Raw genomic sequence first — 16,672 nt, 5'->3', positions numbered from 1 at the left:
ACGAAAGCTCTTATTACAGTGAACGGCACATAAAGATCAGGAAATAGAAAGGATGGTAGGCCAAGAAAGAAAATTTTAAAAGGAACCACTTTTGTCTGAAGGGATCAGAAGTGGGAGATCTGGGATCCTGTGAAAGTGACAGCCCAGGAACGAGGGGAGAAGAAGTGTTGCTTCGGATGGAACTTAGGAACCCACTGAAACCAACCAAAAAGAATGCAATTTTTCCGGGAGCAGGGAGACTCATTTGAGGGGTCGGCTTCATTCATTCAGCCGACAGTTACGGGAAGTCTATTACGGGTGGGCACCCATCGTGGACTGGGGCAGCAAGGAAGGCTTCCCAGAGACGGCAACCCCTGAGCTGAATTCTAAAGGATGAGAAGGAGTAAGCCAGGCAAAAGAAGGAGATGACAATGGTACGTCCATGTTGGGTTTGGACTCAGAGAAAGACCAGGGTTTCCTTCTTTGCTGACTAGGAAGGAAGTCAGGACACAGGCACCACCAACCTCTCCCAGCAAAGTGCCCCGAGTTGCAGGTGAGGATTTCTGAATAAATAAGGGTCATGTTAGATTTTCTGGAAGCCTGGGGGGCCTGGGCGTCTCGGTTGACCGTCTGCCTTTGGCTCGGTTCATGATCCCGGAGTCCTGGGATCAAGCCCCATGTCAGGCTCCCTGCTCAGTGGAGAGCCTGCTTCTTCCTCTGCCTGTTCCTTCTCCTGCTTGTGCTCTCTCTCACACTCTTGCTGTATCTCAAATAAATAAAATCTTAAAAAAAATTTTTTTCTGGGAGCCTATCTCCTTTTAGGTAAGAACATATCCCTGGGTTTTGTGGGCATGAAGCATAAACAATGTGAAAAGGCCCTAAGAAAAATAATAAAATTATGAATACACAGGTACAAAGCAAATATTTAGAATGAAAAAAGAAATTGTGGTGAATCGTACATTTCTTTTTTTCTTTCTTTTTTTTTAAGATTTTATTTATTTATTTGACAGAGAGAGACAGCGAGAGAGGGAACACAAGCAGGGGGAGTGGGAGTGGAAGAAGCAGGCTCATAGCAGAGGAGCCTGATGTGGGGCTCGATCCCAGAGCACCGGGATCACGCCCTGAGCCGAAGGCAGACGCTTAACGACTGCACCACCCAGGCGCCCCGAATCGTACATTTCAAAAAGCTAATACATATAGCAAACGTTTATTTTTTTAGGACCCTGTACAGATGAAGGATCCTGAAGCTTAGTTTCTGGTAAGTCAGCTTCCATTTACACACATAGACACATACCCACATCTAGACACAAGCCGAGAGCAACGTGCACAGGACCTCACAGCCTTCCTGCCAGAGACTCCCTCACCTGGGCCAGGTGTGTGGCCGCTGTCTCGGAGTATGTTCGCTACTGTGTGTACACAGTACATTAAGGCACAATCAAGACCTGATTCAGAGCCCACAGCACGGCCTGGTCACGTGCGTTCCTGAACTCCGTGTGTGGAACGGGAATAAGGGTCAGACCCCCAGCGGGTTCTGAGTCAGGTTGTCAAGTCCTTGGAACATGGTGGGGCCTGTCCTGCGTAGGCTCAGTGGACAGGAGGGACAGCTCGTGCAAAGACCCGGGAAAGAGGTGGCAAGGCCATCTTGCGGGACAGCTGGAGGCTCTGCGTGTGGGCAAGGAGGTAAGAGGAGGATATGGAGAGGAGGGGAAGGGGCTACTCATGAAGAGTTTTGTGTAGATGTCAGAGAGTTTTAATTTGATCCTGAAAGCCACGGGAAATCATTGAAGAAAGCTGCACATGTAAAAGGAATATGCAGATTATGTTTTGGAAAAGTCTCCCTGGAAGCAGTGTGCAAGGTCAAGGTGGCTTGGTAAGGCAAGGGGACCACTCCAGAGGCCACTGCCGCAGTAATCCAAGGGCATTAATCAGGGTTCTCCAGAGAACCCTCTCTCTATAGAGATTTATTACAAGGAATTGGCGTGTGGGATTCTGGAGACAGAGAATTCCCAAGATCTGCAGTTGCCAACCTGGAAACCCAGGAGAACCAAGGTATAGGTCTAGGTGGAAAGCCAACAGGCTCAAGACCCAGGAAGAGCTGATGTTCCGGTTTGAGTCCAAAAGCCAGAAAAAAACAAAAACAAAAATGATGTCCCAGCTTAAATCATCAGGCAGGAAGTGTTCCCTCTTACTAGCAAAAGAGTCAGCATTTTGTGCTTGGCAAACCTTCGACTGATTGGGTGAGGCCCACCCACACTAGGGAAGCAATCTGCTTTACTCAGTCTACAATTCAAATGTTAATCTCATCCAGAAACATCCTTACAGACACACTCAGAACAATGTGTGATCACATATCTGGGCATCGCTATGGCCCAGTCAAGCTGATGCATAAAATGAGCTAGCATTTTAAAAATCTTACGAACATTTGTGAATCAATCTGAGTCATTATTCACGGACGCCATCTTTGCAGAAAGGAGATTCTGCCAAGCCAGAGATCCACCGTGCTGCCTCTCATTGCCATCAACAGCCGGGGGGAAGCTCTGCCCAGGTGTGCAGAAGCGACGGGTAGTGCACGTGCCCAAGTCCCCTGCTGGGAGGTCAGAGGAGCGCCTTCCCTCCCCTCGGACTATGAGGCTGTCATAGACCACACAGCGGCTTACAGGAGATCCCCCAGCTCACCCTCAGAGCCCTTGTTTCCGGGGTGCGCAGCTGCCATCAACTGAATGCCCAGGGCTCCTCCAGGCCAGCTGCCCTGCCCTACCCAGGCCAGCACCTGGCTCCCTGACCTCCCTGACGACCGGGCGCCTTTGACAGATGGAGCTTCTCATAGCAGGTGCAGTGGAGTCTCTCCCCAGGTCCGGAAGTCCTTATAATCGGACCTCTGCCAGCTGCCCCCAGTCTCCCACTCTGCCCCTCCCGGTGTACCTGACGTGGCTTTATGTGCCTGGAACCCAAATGTAGATACCTGGAGTCCCAAACACGAATGACCCTCAGGCCACGTGTATCAGGACGTGTGAACAGCTTCATGAAGATGTGAGTACTGTGGAGTAGTGTAAAATTGGGGGGGCTGGATTTTGTGTTTTTGTTTGCTGAGTTTTGTGGTGGTTGTTTACTCTGTTTCATCTTGTTTGGATCTCAGGCGCAGTGCTGAGTGAGGGAACCACAGTCCTCCTTTTGTGTCACCTCTGCAAGATCTGTGCGAAGTCTCCCTCTTATTACGTACTCCTCTTATTTCCACATGTAGAGCGAGCGTATGCTTTATCATACACGCAAAAACACTTTCAAGAAGAGAAAGACGCATGTGAATAATTACGATGCTGGGACCTCAGGTGTAAACCAGGACTGCTGAGGGCAAACCGGGACATACGGTCACCCTGCCTGTACTCTATGTCCCTTCCTGTGTCCCTCCAAGCAACCACTCTATATTGTCTAATCTGTGTGTATGGTTCTTTTTAAGATTTTATTTTTTAGAGTAACCTCTACACCTGACATGGGGCTTGAGCTCACAAACCCGAGATCAAGAGTCACGTGCCCCACTGGTTGAGCCAGCCAGGCGCCCCTTTTGTTTTTCTATATGCCTAAAAATGTGTATTTTTGTCTTATGTGCACACATCTTTAGTTTCTGTAGATGATATTCATTACAGCTTTCTTTCTGTTTCTTACCTTTGCCCACTAAACATTGTTCGTGTTGACATCGATTCCGTTGCTTCTAATGGATGCATAGTACTCCATGGTGTGTTACCACCACGTCACCCTGTGGCGGGTGCCCAGGCCCCCCAGCCTCACCCCGTCACGGGAACCCCCACAGTGATTCTCCTTGTGCAGGGAGCCTCAAGGACCGCTCTGAGAATTGCTTTGGGATTTTAGGAGCAGAATTGCCAGGTTGTCACTTAAGGAAGCAGTGCCAGATTGCTCTCCAAAATTTGCCTCTTTGCAAGTAATGTATAAAATTCAGCTCCAGCCCAGCTGGGACACCTGGGGGAGAGAAGGCTGAGAACAGAAACTGGGGAAGCTCCAGGATGTAGGGAGTGATATGATCGTGGAGACTGGAAACCGAGAGTTATAAAGGCAAGAGGAAAACGAAGAAGGGCCAGAGCAGGAGGAACCAGGGTCGTGTGGCGCTGCAGGACGCTGGCTCTCAAGTCAGACTCACCAGAGTTGAACCTCAGCTCAGCCACCACTTAGTTCTGGACCTAGAACATGAGAAGCAGACAGTACCTATTAGGTATTTGTTCTCTAACAGCTGTTCATTCAAGAACTTATTAGAGTTTGGCATTATATTTTTATTTGTATGCTTATTTGATTAATATCTGTATCTTCCCACTACATTATACACTCCCTTGGACCAGGGACCTTGTCCTTTGGGTTATGATTTTATCACTAGCATCTAGCACAGTGCCTGGTACAGAGGAGACACAATAAATATTTATCACATTTATTAGCCAGTGAAAGTAAAATACAGAGGATAATCACAGATTATGGTAAGTGCAATGAAGCAAAAGGCAGCATGATGTGTTAGAGAGTAATTGAGATGAAGGAAGAAGGTAGATGGGTCTGAAGGGAAGGCTTCTCTGAGGTGATATGAGCTGAGAGAGACAGGTAGAAAATGGGCCATGTATATGGGAAGTTGAGGGAAGAGACTTTCAGGCAGAGGGACAGCACGTTCAAAGGCCGTGAGACAGATGAGGGCTTAGCGTGTCATGGGACATCAAGGAGGCATCGTTACTGGGAAAGTAATATGATAAGTAAAAACAGAGAGAACTGTTAGGAGGCTGTTACGGACGGAAGGTGGTTTTGGCTTGGCTTAGTGGTGAAAACATGAAAAAGAGTGAGTGGGTTACGGATGCATTCTGCAAGTAGAAGGTAGGACATGGTGAATGGTCAGGTATAGGGTAGGAGGAAAATATATAAATCAAGGTTGGCTTGGACAATTGTGTGAGCCATTTACTGGGACAGGAAACCTAGGGAAGAAATAGGGTTGGGGGTGGGCTGCAGTGATTGAGAATAGAAAGCTCAGACTTCAACAGAGTAAGTCTGACATAACTTGGGATCACTAATGGGAGATTCCGAAGAAGCAGTTAGACAGGGAAATCCGGGAGTGATGGAGAGAGGTCCTGATTTATGTGGAGGCATTGGCATAGAAGATAGTATTTAAAGTCTCGGGCTAGGATTGGCTGAACCCCCAGAATAATAAAGTATCAGATAAGAAGTTCCTGCAGCGAGCCCTGGGTAGAAGGGGAGGACCCAGCCAAGCTGCTGAGAAGGTGTGGCCGGGGAGGTGGGAGAAGGAGGGGTAGGAAGTCATAGACGGCAAGGTGGGGAGGGAGGGAGGATTGTAAACCATCCAGTGAGGCTGAAGAGCCACGAAGTGTGGGATGGGGAAATGGCAGTGTATGGGCTGCTAATACTTTGTTTTTAATGACTTAAAAATCCCCAGCTTTATTATGATACAATTCACAGGCCACAAAATTTGCTTACGTAAAGTGTACGGTACAGCAATTTTTAGTATAGTCACAGAATCGGGCAGCCATCAGCAGGATTTAATTTTAAAATGTTTTCATTGCTCTGAAAAGAAACCTCATACCTCCCAGCAGTCACTCCTCTTTCTCCTTCCCGCCCCTATCCAATCCCGGCTCCAGCAGCTGCTCATGTACCTTCTTTCCCTATAAATGTGCCTATTCTGGACATTTCCTATAAATAGAATCATGCAGTCTGCGGCCTTTTCCATCTGGCTGCTATGGCTGAGTATCATGTCTCTCAGTTCCATCTATGTTGCAACTACGTCATTCCTTTTTGTGACTGAGTAATATTCCATCGTCTGGATATGCTGCCTTTTCATTATCATGCATCAGTTGATGGAGACTTGAGTTGTTTCCACTTTTTAGCTCTTACAAACAATGTTGCTATGAACATCTGTATGCAAGTTGTTCTTTGGACATACATTTTCATTTCTCTCAGGCCCACGCCTAGAGTGAAACGGCTGGGTCATATGACAACTCTGTTTCACGTTTCGAGAAGCTGCCAAACTGTTTTCCAAAGTCGTCACACTCTTTTATGTTCTCAGCAGCCATATCTGAGGGTCCCAGTTTCACCACACCCTCAATGTCACTGCTAATTCCTATCTTTTTAATTTCAGCCATGCTAAGGAGTATGAAATGGTATCTCATTGTGGTTTCAATTTGCGTTTCCCAGATGACTATTTCACGTGCTTATTGGCCATTTGTATTCGACTTCTGGTAAATTTGACAAGGGCAGGCTCATGGGAGTGATGGCTGTTGAAGCCAGACTAAGTTAAAGAAAGAATTGAAGAGGGGCACCTGAGTGGCTGAGTCGGTTAAGCATCTGACTCTTAATTTCAGCTCAGGTCATGATCTCAGGGTCATGGGATTGAGCCCCAGGTCTGCCTCTGCACTTAGCATAGACTCTGCTTGAGATTCTCTCTCTCTCCCTCCCTCTCGGCCCCTCCCCACACACCCCCTTCATGCTCTCTCTCTCATAACTAAACACATCTTTAAAAAGAAGAAAGAAAGAAAGAAAAGAAAGAAAGAAAAGAAAGAAAAGAAAGGAAGAAAGAAAGAAAGAAAGAAAGAAAGAAAGAAAGAAAGAAAGAAAGAAAGAAAGAAAAATTGAAGGTAAGGAAGGAGGAAAAGGAAATATGAAAACTAAAAGGTTTCTCTTTGGAGCGGTTTCAAGGAAAGTTTCTTTTTGTGTTTTCTTAATGGTAGGAGACACTGTTCAGGGATCTGTTCATTCCTGAGAACGTTCCAGGAGACATGGTTGCTTGGTGATGCTGAGCAAAGGAAAGGTAATTTCAGAAGCAAAGTCCTTGAGAAGGTGATGAGGGCAGGACTCAGAACACAAGAGAGGGGGTGGCCTTTGAAAGCATCCCCCCTCCCTCCGCTCTAACCTGTGAGAACTTGGGAACAGGTGTAGTTCATCTGCGGCCTTGGTGTTCTTGAGATGAAAGGGTCTCTTTCTGATGGCTTCTATTTTCCCAATGAATGAAAGAATGAGGTCTCAACAAGGAGTGGAGTGGAAGATGCGTGGGAGGTTTGCAAAACAAGAGGAAATAATAAAATAATTCTTTGGAGAGTGAGAAATCAAAAAGAGAAATGTAGGTTTGCCAGAGGGGCGTCTCGAGTGCCCATTGTATTTTGAGACCTCAGATTTATAGTAAACCCCGTCAGCTCAGTTTGATTTTCTCCAAGATTGTTCAGCTCCTCAGCTGGGGAAGCAGAGAATGTGGGTGGTTGGGCTCAGCCAGGGGCGGCTTCGCCAGGTGCGTAGCAGCGAGGGAGCTGAGCAGAGGGCTGAGGATATGCATGGGGAGGTGATTCAATAAGGACAATGGCAGTGGTTTTCAAGGTGTGATTCCCCGGCCAGCAGCATCAGCGTCACTGAGAACTTACTACACCTGCAGTTTGGGGGCCTTACCCCAGAGCAGCATGAGAGGACTGTACGGGAGGTTGTGTCCTCAGAAGACAGACGTGGAGATACAAGGGAGTGAGCTGGCTATGTATTGGAAGCCCCAGGACAGAGATGAAAGGGTTTGGGGGTTCTGGGAAATGGGTCGGCATAGAGGATAATGACCAGAGGTTTGGGGGTGGTGTGCTGATGATGGATGACCCAGGAGGCCTGGGCTCCTAGAGGTTCCTAAGTCAGTAGGGGTGTGAGGTAGGGGGGAATGTTGCCATTACCATGAGGGATCCCAGAGGAAAGTGGAAGTGTCCCCTCTGGACTCCTGAATCCTTAGCTGAGTTCTGGATGACAGCTCTTCCTGCAGCTGGGAACTGGCACCCCATCATTCCTGCCACATTCTGTTGATCACATAAAGTCACAAACCCAGCCCCTTATGCTGGGGGAGGGGACTGCACAGAGGTGTGACTACAGTCAGGTGTGGTTCACTGAGGGCCACCAGTGTCACAGACTATCACAACAGTTCATGCTTCCCGTGTCCAGTTTAAAAAGTCATTACTACTACAGGTTCGTAAAGATGCTCTGTTTTCCTTTAAAAGCCTTATTGTTTTACCTTTCAATTTTAGACCTACAATCACCTAGAATGGATATGTGTGATAGATGTGAAATATAGACACCCAACATGTCGAAAGCCTATCCTTTTTCCATCGCTGTGGAGGCTGTCATCTCTTCCATAAACCAAGTATCTTCATACGCTTGAGTTTATTTCTGGACCTTCTGTTTGGTTGATATATTCATGCCTGCCCCTATTTCAGTCTGTCTTGATTACTGTAATGATGTATAAAGTCTTGATAACCGGTAAATATAAATCTTCCAATGTAAATCTTCCAATTCTGTTATTCTTATAAGATTTTCTCAGCTTTTAGCATTTTTATATAGATGCATTAAAGTAAAATAGTTTTTGAAGATTTTATTTATTTGAGAGAGAGAGTGAGAGAGAGAGAACGCACGAGCCGGCGGGGGGGGGGGGGTTAGAGGGAGAAGCAGACTCCCCACTGAGCAGGGAGCCTGACTTGAGGTTCAGTCCCAGGACTCTGGGATCATGACCTGAGCTGAAGGCAGATGCTTAACTGACTGTGCTACCCAGGTGTCCCTAAAATAAAATAATTTTTAAAAAGATTATTATAAATTGAATCGTGGCCCCCCAAAGATACATTGAAATCCTAACTTCTGGGGCACCTGGGTGGCTCAGTTGGTTAAACGACTGCCTTAGGCTCAGGTCACGATCCCAGGGTCTTGGGATGGAGTCCCACATTGGGCTCCCTGCTCAGCGGAGAGCCTGCTTCTCCCTTTCCTTCTGCCTGCTACTTCCCCTGCTTGGGCTCTCTCTCTTTCTCTCTCTGTCAAATAAATAACATCTTAAAAAAAAAAAAAGAAATCCTAACTCCTAGGACCCCAGAATGTAAACCAATTTCCAAATAGAGTCTCTGCAGATGTAATCAAATTAAGATAAAGTCATATCGGGGTAAGGTGGGCCCTAATCCAGTATGACTGGTGTCCTTGTAAGGAAAGGGCTTGTTCAAATGCACATTGCTGGGCCCCATCCCCAGCTTCCAATTCAGTAGGTCTGGAGTGAAGTCTGAGGATTTGAATTTTGGATGAATTTTGGATGAGTTCCCAGGTGAGGCTGATACTGCACTCGTCCTGGGAGAATCAGTGGCTCAGACTAATCAGAACTCATCTCAGAGGACTGGACTCAACTCCTGGCAAAGACACTGCCACTCAGAGAAGGGAGGATGCCTGAACAAAGTCAGGATCCCATCCGTGTCTAGGAGAAGACTAGAACATAAGGGGAGAATGCTGTCAGGTGGCCAACTGGTAGTGTCTGCTATGGAGTGGCCAAAGAACAGCCTGGAAGGAATTGAGAAGGAGGGTGTCCAGACAGCAGAACAGCATATATCAAGGGAGCCTTGGAGAAGATTCAGGGAGAGAGTGGTCAAGACAGTGGTGAGATGTGGCCATTGGATTGGACAAGTAGGAGGTCTTTATTGATCTAGGAAGAGCAGTTTTATTTTGAAAAGGAGACATGGGAAGAGTTATGCAAAATACAAAGTTATATACCTCTCATTATCCGCTATGCATGTCAAGTGCTAGGACTGATTTACGGAGTAGGAACTGGTTTTCCTGGTATCCAGGTGACGAGGTGAGTGACAGGAGGAGGCAGTGGGTTCTGACCTACTGCTGAGCAGCGAAGTACATTTACTGAGACAGAACTCTGTTCTGAGCTCAGGTTTAAACACAACCACATCCTGAGACCTGAGTTACAGACAAGAGGTCTTGATTATGGGGGAAAGGTTTGCACATCGGTCCCCACATATGTTCAGCTATGTCTACTTACCCATCTAGTCCCACCTCGTCCTCCTTCACGCACCCTTGTCATCTTGCTTCGCATACCCGCACGGTTCCAGACAGACAAGTCCAAGTTCGACCACCTGCGACTGGAAAACCTCTCTTCACCTCCATTGTCACATCAGTGAAATAGAGATCATAATGATCTCTCTCACGGAATTGTGAGAATTAAGTGAGATCATGCACATAAATAAAAATGTGTGTGTGTGTGTGTGTGTGTGTAAGATCATTGTTGTTATGGCTACACGTCCATCTCTCTCTCCACACATGAACATCATCAGCTAACTAGCAATTGGTTCCTAAGTGTAGGATGAGTACAATTTTAAAAGTATATTTATACCGTCTGATTCCATGTGATGTCCTGGAAAAGGCAAAACTATGGAGACATTATAAAGATCAGTGGTTGCTAGGAGGTGGGGGTGCGGGAGGGATGGGTAGACAGAGCACGGGGGATTTTAAGGGCAGTGAAACGATTCTGTAGGACAGTATAATGATGGGCGCATGTCATTCTCCATCTGCCCAAACCCTCAGAGCGTACAGCAGCACAAGTGAACCCTAATGAAGACTCGGGACTCCGTGTGACTATGATGTGTCAGTGCAGGTTCCTCGATGGCAATAGATGCTGCTAATGGAGAAGGCTGTGTGTGGGGCTGTGGGTAGGAGGTATACGGGGAATCTCTGTACCTTCCACTTAGTTTTGCAGTCAATCTAAAATTGCTCGAAAATAAGAGTCTTAGGATACCTGGGTGGCTCAGTTGGTTAAGCATCTGCCTTCAGCTCAGGTCATGATCTTAGGGTCCTGGGATCGAGTCCGGCATCGGGTTCCTTGATCGGCGGGGAGTCTGCTTCTCCCTCTGCCTGCTGCTCCCCTTACTTGTGCTCTCTGGCAAATAAATAAATAAAATCTTTTAAAAAAAATAAAATAGAGCCTGAACATCGATGGAATCAGCCTGAGACGCAGGAAGATACATCTGGATCTCTACAAATGAACATCTCCAGCGACAAGTATTGAGGTACTAAGTGGGGAGCTGTGAAACCACGCACAGATATTGGAAGATAAATGGAAGGGGGAGGGAGCTGCTGCGTTCAGGCACCGGGAAGCGGTAGCCACCTGCACAGGGGAGTGGGTGGACTCGCGGATGGCACCCGTGAGAGAGCAGACTGAGACCATGAGCCGGGGAACGCGCGCCACCAGACTGAAACGGAGCTCCGGTGCGCTCACTGGAACCAGACTGAGACTGGGAGCTCCGGGAGCGCAGGGGCGTCTGGCGGCTGGCTTCTGGCAGTGTTAGAAACACAAAGGACAGAGATGCGCCGGCCCTGGAAGTGAGGGCTGGGATGCCGGGTGTGGGGCACACATCCCGGGATGCTACAGGGTTGAGCACCAACAGAAACAGGGTTAAAGTGGCCAGAACATCAGTGGAGAACGGTCCGCGATCGCTCTGTTCTGAGACAGAGGCTGAGATTCGGCCACTGCTGCTCTGACTCTCAGAAGAGACACAGCAAACCGCCAGAGAACAAAAGCCTGGAAAGACTGGCTCACAGGGTGCCCATCCCCATCTCCCCTCACAGGGGACACGGAGACTCTACCCAAACAGGGTTGCCTGAGTAATGGCGCGGCAGGCCCCTCCCCCAGAAGGCAGACTGAAAAATCAAGAAGCCCACATCCCTAAGATCCCTATAAAACAGGGGCGCATGGCCTGGGTCCCAGTCAATAATTTGGGCTCTGGACAACCCCGCAACCTCTCCTCATCAGAACGACGAGAAGGAGAAATCCCCCCAGCAAAGAAAAGACAATGAGTCTGTGGCCTCTGCCACAGAACTAATGGATATGGATGTAACCAAATTATCAGAAATGGAATTCAGAGTAACAATGGTCAAGATGATGTGTAGACTTGAAAAAAGTATTAACAAAAATGTTAGTGAGAATATAGAATCTCTAAGGGCGGAAATGAGAGCGAATCTGGCAGAAATTAAAAATTCTATGAGCCAAATGCAGTCAAAACTAGAGGCTCTGGCGGCCATGGTGAATGAGGCAGAAGAACGTATCAGCGAATTAGAGGATGGGGTAGTAGAAGAAAAAGCTAAAATAAAATCTGGACTTAAAAAAATCCACGCTCAAGAATGTAGGTTACGGGAGATTACTGACTCAATGAAACATTCCGATGTCAGAATCATCGGCATCCCTGAGGGGGTGGAGAAAAACAGAGGTCTAAAAGAGGTATTTGAACAAATTGTAGCTGAAAACTTCCCTAATCTAGGAAGGGAAACAAACATTCGTGTCCAGGAGGCAGAGAGGACCCCTCCCAAGCTCAACAACGACAAACCTACGCCACGTCACGTCATAGTGCAATTCGCAAATATTAGATCCAAGGATACAGTATTAAAAGCAGCCAGGGCAAAGAAATTTCTCACGTACCAAGGCAAAGGTATCAGAATTACGTCAGACCTGTCTACACAGACCTGGAATGAGAGAAAGGGGTGGGGGGGCATTTTTAAAGCTCTTTCAGAGAAAAACATGCAGCCAAGGATCCTTTATCCAGCAAGGCTGTCATTCAGAATTGATGGAGAAATAAAGACCTTCCAGAATCGCCAGTCATTGACTAATTTCGTAACCACGAAACCAGCCCTACAGGAGATATTAAGGGGGGTTCTATAAAGGTATAAAGGCCCCAAGAGTGATACAGAACAGAAAGTCACAATTGATAGAAACAAAGACTGTACTGGCAACATGGCATCATTAAAATCATTATCTCTCAATATTCAGTCTCAATGTAAATGGCCTAAATGCTCCCATAACATGCCACAGGGTTGCAGATTGGATAAAAAGACATGACCCATCCATTTGCTGTCTACAAGAGACTCATTTTGAACCTAAAGATACATTCAGACTGAAAGTAAAGGGATGGAATACCATCTTTCATGCCAATGGACCTCAAAAGAAAGCTGGGGTAGCAATTCTCATATCAGACAGATTGGATTTTAAACTAAAGACTATAGTTAGAGACACAGAAGGGCACTATATTATTCTTAAAGGATGTATCCAACAAGTGGATATGACAATTATAAATATATATGCCCCCAACAGGGGAGCAGCAAGATACACAAGCCAACTCTTAACCAGAATAAAGAGACATATAGATAAAAATATGTTAATCGTAGGGGACCTCAACACTCCTCTATCAGCAATAGACAGAGCACCGGAGCAGAAAACCAGCATAGAAACAAGAGCTTTGAATGCCATACTTGACGAGTTGGACCTCATAGATATATATATAGAACACTACACCCCAGAACCAAAGAATACTCATTCTATTCTAATGCCCATGGAACATTCTCAAGAATAGACCATGTTCTGGGACACAAAACAGGTCTCAACTGATACCAAAAGACTGAAATTATCCCCTGCATATTCTCAGACCACAACGCTCTGAAATTGGAACTCAACCACAAGGAAAAATTTGGAAGAAACTCAAACACTTAGAGACTAAGAACCATCCTGCTCAGGAATGACTCGATAAACCAGGAAATCAAAAATCAATTTAAACAATTTATGGAGACCAATGAGAATGAAAACACAACGGTCCAAAACCTATGGGATACTGCAAAGGCAGTCCTAAGGGGGAAATACATAGCCATCCAAGCCTCACTCAAAAGAATAGAAAAATCTAAAATGCAGTTTTTATATTCTCACGTCAAGAAGCTGGAACAGCAACAGAGGGACAGGCCTAATCCACGCACGAGGAAGCAGTTGACCAAGATTAGAGCAGAAATCAATGAATTAGAAACCAGAAGTACAGTAGAGCAGATCGACAGGACTAGAAGCTGGTTCTTTGAGAGAATCAATAAAATTGACAAACCACTGGCAAGACTTATCCAAAAGAATAGAGAAAGGACCCAAATTAATAAAATTATGAATGAAAAAGGAGAGGTCACGACCAACACCAATGAAATTGGAAGGATTATTAGAAACTTTTATCAACAGCTATATGCCAATAAATTAAGCAATCTGGAAGAGATGAAGGCCTTCCTGGAAACCTATAAACTACCAAGACTGAAACAGGAAGAAATTGATTTTTTAAACAGGCCAATTAATTATGAAGAGATTGAGTCAGTGATAAACAACCTTCCAAAAAACAAAACTCCAGGCCCAGACAGTTTTCCTGGGGAATTCTACCAAACATTCAAAGAAGAAATAATACCTATTCTCCTAAAGCTATTTCAAAAAATAGAAACAGAAGGAAAGCTACCAAACTCATTCTATGAGGCCAATATTACCTTGATCCCCAAACCAGGCAAAGACCCCCTCAAAAAGGAGAATTACAGACCGATTTCCCTAATGAATATGGACGCCAAAATCCTCAACAAGATCCTGGCTAATAGAATCCAACAGTACATTAAAAGGATTATCCATCATGACCAAGTGGTATTCATCCCTGGCATGCAAGCGTGGTTCAACATTCGCAAATCAATCGGTGTCTTAGATTTTATCCAGAAAGAAAAATTCAAAAATCATATGATTCTCTCAATAGATGGAGAAAAAGCATTTGACAAAATACAGCATCCTTTCCTGATCAAAACCCTTCAGAGTGTAGGGATAGAGGGTACATTCCTCAATCTCATAAAAACCATCTATGAAAAGCCTACAGCAAATATCATTCTCAATGGGGAAAAGCTGGAAGCCTTTCCTTTAAGGTCAGGAACACGACAAGGATGCCCACTCTCACCACTATTATTCAACATAGTACTAGAAGTCCTTGCAACAGCAATCAGACAACAAAACAGGGGTAAAAGGTATCCAAATCGGCGAAGAAGTCAAATGTCTCTCTTCGCAGATGACATGATACTCTATATGGAAAACCCAAAAGAATCCACTCCCAAACTATTAGAAGTTATAGAGCAATTCAGTAATGTGGCGGGATACAAAATCAATGCTCAGAAATCCGTTGCATCTCTATACACGAATAATGAGACTGAAGAAAGAGAAATTAGGGAATCCATCCCATTTACAATAGCACCCAAAACCATACATTACCTTGGAATTAACTTAACCAGAGATGTAAAGGACCTATATTCTAGAAACTATAAATCACTCTTGAAAGACATTGAGGAAGACACAAAAAGATGGAAAAATATTCCATGCTCATGGATCGGAAGAATTAAATGTCCATGCTACCCAGAGCAATCTACACTTTCAATGCTATCCCGATCAAAATACCGATGACATTTTTCAAAGAACTGGAACAAATAGTCCTTAAATGTGTATGGAACCAGAAAAGGCCCCGAATCACCAAGGAACTGTTGAAAAGGAAAAACAAAGCTGGGGGCATCACAATGCCGGATTTCGAGCTGTACTACAAAGCTGTGATCACAAAGACAGCATGGTACTGGCACAAAAACACACACACAGACCAATGGAACAGAATAGAGAACCAAGAAATGGACCCTCCGCTCTTTGGGCAACTAATCTTTGACAGAGCAGGAAAAAACATCTGGTGGAAAAAAGACAGTCTCTTCCTTAAATGGTGCTGGGAAAATTGGACAGCTACATGCAAAAGAATGAAACTTGACCACTCTCTCACACCATACACAAAGATAAACTCCAAATGGACGAAAGACCTCGATGTGAGATAGGAATCCATCAAAATCCTAGAGGAGAACATAGGCAGCAACCTCTACGACATCGGCCAAAGCAACCTTTCTCATGACACATCTCCAAAGGCAAGAGAAACAAAAGATAAAATGAACTTGTGGGACTTCATCAGGATAAAAAGCTTCTGCACAGCCAAGGAAACAGTCAAAAATACTAAGAGGCAGCCCACGGAATGGAAGAAGATATTTGCAAATGATGCTACAGATAAAAGACTGGTATCCAGGATCTACAAAGAACTTCTCAAACTCAATATGCGAGAAACAAATAAACATATCATAAAATGGGCAGAAGATATGAACAGACACTTTTCCAATGATGACATACAAATGGCTAACAGACACAAGAAAAAATGTTCAAGATCATTAGCCATCAGGGAAATTAAAATCAAAACCACGCTAAGATACCACCTTACGCCAGTTAGAATGGAGAAAATTGACAAGGCAAGAAACAACAATTGCTGGAGAGGATGTGGAGAAAGGGGATCCCTCCTACATTGTTGGTGGGAATGCAAGTTGGTACAGCCACTCTGGAAAACAGTGTGGAGGTCCCTTAAAAAGTTAAAAATTGAGCTACCCTATGACCCAGCCATTGCACTACTGAGTATTTACCCCAAAGATACAGACGTAGTGAAGAGAAGGGCCATATGCACCCCAATGTTCATAGCAGCATTGTCCACAATAGCCAAATCGTGGAAGGAACTGAGATGCCCTTCAACAGATGACTGGATTAAGAAGATGTGGTCCATATATGCAATGGAATATTACTCAGCTATCAGAAAGAACGAGTTCTCAACATTTGCTGCAACAGGGACGGCACTGGAGGAGATAATGCTAAGTGAAATAAGTCAAGTGGAGAAAGACAACTATCATATGATTTCTCTCATCTATGGAACATAAGAACTAGGAAGATCGGTAGGAGAAGAAAGGGATAAAGAAAGGGGGGTAAACAGAAGGGGGAATGAAGCATGAGAGACTGTGGACTATGAGAAACAAACTGAGGGCTTCAGAGGGGTGGGGGGTGGGGGAATGGGATAGGCTGGTGATGGGTAGTAAGGAGGGCACGTATTGCATGGTGCACTGGGTGTTATACGCAACTAATGAATCATGGAACTTTACATCAGAAACCAGGGATGTACTGTATGGTGACTAACATAATATAATAAAAATTTTTTTTAATAAAAATAAAATAACATAAAATCTTTTTTAAAAAGTATATTTA

This window comes from Ursus arctos, unplaced genomic scaffold (genome assembly GCF_023065955.2).
Source record: "Ursus arctos isolate Adak ecotype North America unplaced genomic scaffold, UrsArc2.0 scaffold_22, whole genome shotgun sequence".
Lineage (NCBI taxonomy): Eukaryota > Metazoa > Chordata > Mammalia > Carnivora > Ursidae > Ursus > Ursus arctos.
This window is presented reverse-complemented; position numbering follows the sequence as displayed.